The 6,000-nt window shown below is 32.5% G+C and overlaps 1 protein-coding gene across 1 annotated transcript in view; it reads right to left on the reverse strand.

Annotated features, from left to right (window-relative positions):
• The window catches only part of LOC148275769 (serine protease inhibitor 88Ea-like), a 46,868-nt gene extending 44,333 nt beyond the window's left edge, over positions 1-2,535 (reverse strand). Inside the window, 1 exon segment of the mRNA XM_088235248.1 lies at positions 2,350-2,535. The gene's annotated coding sequence lies outside the window, so the exon portion shown is untranslated.
• Positions 2,536-6,000: the final 3,465 nt, after the last annotated feature.

Below are 6,000 nucleotides of genomic sequence, written 5' to 3' on the forward strand. Positions count from 1 at the left end.
CGCTAGAGTCGATTTCGTTAGATCTTTTGGCGCTAGTATTGAATTTTATGATGTTTACGAGTATAATGTTGCAACGAATCCCTGTTTCTTTGTTCTTATAACATATTTTTACTATCAATAAAATTACTAATTTATTTACACTAATTTTTACTTGGCAGTGCACTGCACTTATGCACATACTAAGGAACCGCCTCTGATTCATACTTAAATCATTTCTCTCTAATACCACGTGGGCGAAGCCGCGGGTAAAAGGTAGTCATAACCTCTCACCTGCGAACTTCTCATGAAGAATATCAGCAGCGGTAAGAGTTGTTTCATTGCCCCTTTTACTGTTGTTCCTTAAATGATAATGACTACTGAGCTGCTCTATCTTTTGACGAATTTCTTGTTAGGTCTCAGATCCTCCGGATCCACATGCAGCAATTTACTTTATTCTGATTCAATCCTATTTTATTCGATAATCAGATCGTCATTCGCAGTGCATGTTCGGACATGGTGGTGTTTGCATCCCCTTTAACCCTGCATGTAATTTATATTTTTTCGTAAATACTATGTATACTACGGTGACGGTAAAGGTGATAAGTGTATTTTAGAATTGTTTGTGTAATGAGTGTACTGACGAAGAGACGGGTACGTCTCGAAACCGGTAGACACAAAAAGTATCATTAATCAAAATGTTTGACCACAAAGTTACTTAAAAAGCTTTGAACATAAATAATAGTTCATTTTGATTATTTGTTTTCATACATTTCGAAACTTCGCCGAACAAATAATAACGCATTCATTTTTACCACGTATAAGAAAACATTTTTTATATCCAATTTCTATTTTTATAAAACCGTTTAAACTGTTATTTTTTTGCATTACTTATTACTTTATGTTCCATATTTAAATTATTATAACAATTATGTTTTTGTACGATTTTCTATTAATAATAATGATATCATTATTTTGTATACTGATTCATGTTTGTAACTTCATAGGAATGACTTATATTCTATTAGTTTCATAAGTTTTTAATGTTATTTTTTTTATTTGCATTGTTATTTTTAATTTTATTATTATTTTTAATATTGTATCGTATGCAATAATTATTATCAAATGTCATTTCTTGTACCTATTTGGATTGCTTTTTTAAAAAATTTTACATTTTATCATATGCAATTATTGATTATTTTAATTTACTTTTTATTTTGTTTTTTTCTAATTATTATGGCTTAACACGGGCACAGCCTAAAAAGCATTAATATGTTAGTGAATATGTTAACTTATGTAATATGAAATGAATAAATAAATGTAAATAAATTCAATCAAATGACAGTGTTTTGAATATGTCCAAATGTTTGCAGACAGGCAGGTCATAAGCCGTGTAAATGCGTAGATTTCCATAATCCCTTCTCAAAAATGTTTTCCCTCTCTGTTGCAACAAATTTCGATCTAATTTAAATAAATTTCCCAGGGAAGCTGTAGCTCAATCACAAATCACTATCGATGTGCTTAAAAACATGCTAAGCATTTGAGCGATCACAATGAACAATAATGAACATGCTTAAGTGATGGCAGTCATAAGTCAACGCGTGTGTAATCTCTAGGTCAACGCTCGTGTCGGTTTGTTTTTTGTTTTCCTCGTAAATAAATACAGTTTATTGGCGAAAAATCAGCGTTCACTCTAAATAAATAATACTTTATGTTGCAAAATAGTAAGGAGTATATTATACAAAAAAGTGAAAATTAAATTACAATTACTATGGCGACTGCTTTTCTTGACATTTGGCTTGCCAACCGCCGGCTAAATGTAATGAATAGCATGATAAATAAGAAATAAATTAATATAAATAGCAGTTTTAGAATATTTTCCACATTTACATCGGTGAAATTCAAATATGTGATTGCGCAGCAGGATGATGCGTCGCGAAACGTAAATATTTTGACATTTAATATTAGGTATTCACGGATGTTCCGTTGTGATCGCGAATACGATAAACAACAATGGTGAGAAATTGTTATCACGTCGCTTATTAGCACGTCGATAGTTATTTGTGATTGAGCCTCTGGCACTTCTTATTATTTCACCTACATACTAGGCAACGCCTGAAAATACTAAATTTTTCAATTCTCATACTCTTTTTCTTGAACCAGTTATGCTTTAGGCTTTTTCAACAATATGTTATAATGTGCAAATAATTTAATTTACATGGTAAATAATCCGTTCTGGTTCTGCAATTCTCGCCGAATTTCTCTGTAAAAGTATTTTCATTTACTGGCAACCCACAACATTCTTGGCCTACGCTGATTTAACAGTATACGCATTCATAGAGAAAGCTATATTAAAAACAAAAGTATACTCACGCTTGTGCAATTTCTCAACTGTCAAATCAACTATGTGTAAAAATGTGCACTGGTTTATTTTTTCCACTTCAAAGGAAGCAAAGGAGTTGTTTATTTAAACACGCGTTAAACTTAAGGTTTGAAAGTCAATGAGCAATAACCGTAACCACGGACGTAGCCGACCACTCGTAATGTTAAACTCAAACTGACGGGGGAGGTCGGGATACCACTTTATAAACACGGCATAATGATGAATCACTGGGAGATCAGAAAAACATTTCATCGCAATAAGAAAAAAATACACCAGTATATTGAATTAAGTTGGTAAATAATTTAACCTTATATCAATTGAACTATTAAAAATCGTGTATTTTTCATAACCTCTTTCCATATTCGCTCTTTTCCAACTGCTGACAAGTCTCTAAATAGAGGCTTTAGCGGGTTATTCCTTGAAATTAATATAAATAAACATTATCATGAAATTCGTATAAAATCGTAAACTTCTGTTTTTTTTTTATTTCAAAATACAAAAATGTACAAAACATAGTTGTATTCCCATGAGTTAGCAAACTCATTTGAGGATATGTCCATGTACTTGTAATTTTCTCAAACTGATCGGTTTAGGTAGGTAGGAAGAAATTGCCTTAAGGCAATATGCCCGCTTTTATATGTATATAAATTGTAAATGTTTATAAAGTGTTAAATAAATAAATCGTTAATGTAGAAAAAAATAAACTTAATAACATTATCTTTGCATACAGATTTCGTTTCCTCTACATTCATACATCTTCTCATGCAAGCGCACAGATTATTACGACTTTTGACGTGTTCATCTTCAAGTATTTGTTGGATTTGGTCATGCCATGTCTTTCTTGATCTTCCTCTATTTCTGCATTCATTAACATTCGCATTGTCAATATTTTTAGCCGTTCTTTCGCCGTCCATTCTTTCTACATGTCCAAATAATGCTTAACTCAGCCTTAAATAATATACGGATCTCAACATTTATGCATCTTTCGTACATAGTTTTACCACACATTTGCCTGAGAGATCGCATTTCGACTGCATATAGCCTATTTTTTTTCCTGTTTTTTCAAGGCCATGCTTTGCTCCGATACATCAGAGTCGGGACCAGGACTTCATTGGGAACTCCTTATTTTGCCTCTTGAGACAAACATTTATTTTCCAAGGTTGATTTTTGTTCAATATTGTTATGTATATCATCATTATTATTATCATTCCCTTTGCACACCTAATGGTGTATAGAGCATAACATTCGTACACCAATCGCAGCGTATCTTGATATTTTTTGTTACTTAAAGATAAGATAAAGTCTTACGCATCAGGTGCCAGTTTTGGGGCTGTGAGTAAAACACTTTTTTTAATAAATATTTCAGGTCAACCATACCGGAAATCGAATATGAAACTTCTTGAACAGTAGAAAAATGCGCTGACCACTACACCACGATGCCGACATCATGTATGTCAACCGAAAACACACTTTTGGTCAAGGTTTGTACGATTTTAGTTAATTTGTTGACTCTAGCCACCTGAACCGGGTTATGGTCCCCAAAACTAGTGTTGCAGACTCATGTATCAAAGGTTTGAGGTTCGAACTCCGCTCTACCACAACTTGATTCCTATTTTCTAATACCGAGTTATTTACGACTCGTTAAGAATGGCCTCAAAATTGAAATGTTTTGGTTAACGTACATATTTTTTTTTCCAAAAAAAAAGTAAATCAACAACGCTGTAATGAGGAGGCTTAGTAGTTTTTTTATTTGTTAATTTATTATGAAACTAAGTCTTTTTTTTAAAATGTATCGTATTATCAGTGGTATGTGTCTAAAAAGTAATGTATGTATTTTAAAATTACTCTGAGACTGCTGTGAGGTATTTTTGAGAGTTTTCCAGATGTTTATTAAAATAAATATATGTACTTTATAAGTAAATAATTTTTTTAATTTTACTTTTTGCTCTTATTTAATAATGTACATGATTCCACTCTCCATTACGTTGTTATTCCAACTAAAAAATGAGCTCTTGGCATCATAGAGTTTGGAATACATAACTATTTTTTTTTTTATATAATAGTCGAACTTGGTTATTACGAGGAAGATGGGACCACTTGAATTTGTTCGTTATAAACGTTACTCGCTATACCAGAGAAAGGTTTTTTTTATACAATCGCTATTGCACATTATCACTAAGTAAACAAGTAAATTAATATGTCTACATATAATTCATAAAGATTTTTTTTACAGGGGTTAGGTTTTAACTGATCTGGTCTATACCAGTTCTAGAACTCATTTGATATCACTCACCTGTAATGTTTATTGTGTATTAAAATAAGCATAGAACATTAAAAATCTTTTTAAAAAACCCCGTAAAAAACCCTGAAACAAGCATGTCATTTATAAACTACAAAAGCAGCTGTAAATTGTAACCATGTGCCGAACCAGCACTTACTAAGTTCACAAAGCTTGGATTTTTTAATAACCATGGGTGTTCATTTTTCAATTTTGTCGGCGAAAAACCCATTTAGGTACTTAGACACTTACATAGCTATCATGAACATAATTCGATCCCAACGCCCGGCGATATTTATCCTTTACGTAAGCCGACCGTATAGATTGTATTACTTAGATTCTTATTTCGAGAATGATGTTTTTAACAATTGAAGATTTTTTGTATAATTTTTGACAATATTTTTGTTCGGTACGTCCGAAAACAATGAACTAAAATGTCAACTAATGTTTCCTCGTTTCATCCGAGATCTCGCTATTTCCGTGATCGATATAACCGAGTTCGACTGTATGTGTATTTGTTTAAATTAATAAAATAAATTAATTAATAAATAAAATAAAATCGAAAGGTATCAATTAGTTCTTGATATCCCTGTAAATTTGAGCCATGTGTAGAAATGTCAAAATTTCACAACCAATGAAAGCTTCGTACCTGAGAGCGTGCCTTCCCATTGGTCCGTACCTTTGTTGAGATCCGTAAAAGTGATGTCACCGGGTTTTCTAAAAAGTAATAACTAAATAATGAAATTATTCAAATGCATGTAACAATAAATGAATAATAATTATGATTAATTATTTACTGTTTTGCGAAGGTTAAATGCAGGCGATATTTATTGCACACGTTGTTTTGACAGCGTAAATCGTAAATTAGCAATAAATCGGTTGAAATGCGATCTCTTAGACGAATGTGTGGGAAATCAATGTATGACAGGGTTACGAATGATGAAATCAGGAGAGAGTGTAAATCTGAGACAAGTATAATTGATAAGATTAAAAAAGGGTCTCTGAGATGGTTTGGTCACGTAGAACGAATGGACGATGAGAGAATGGTAAAACAAGTATATATGGCAAAAATGAACGGCAACGTTAGACGAGGACGACCAAGGAAGACGTGGCATGATCAGATAAACCAAAATCTTAAGTCTGGTCATGTCAAAAGCAGACAGAACAGAAGGGCATGTATGACAAGATGTATGAATATGGAAGAGGCTAGGAGTGTATGCCAGGATAGACGTGTGTGGCGGTCCATTCTCTCTGCCTACCCCTACGGGGAAATGGCGTGATGGTAGTAGTAGTAGTAGTAGTAGCAATAAATCAATTAATTAATATATTCTGTCAATTTTCTTCCATATTATTTGATATTTTG

The sequence above is a fragment of the Micrasema longulum genome, unplaced genomic scaffold (genome assembly GCF_059751315.1).
Source record: "Micrasema longulum isolate JH-2025_06_02 unplaced genomic scaffold, ASM5975131v1 h1tg001345l, whole genome shotgun sequence".
Classification (NCBI taxonomy): Eukaryota; Metazoa; Arthropoda; class Insecta; order Trichoptera; family Brachycentridae; genus Micrasema; species Micrasema longulum.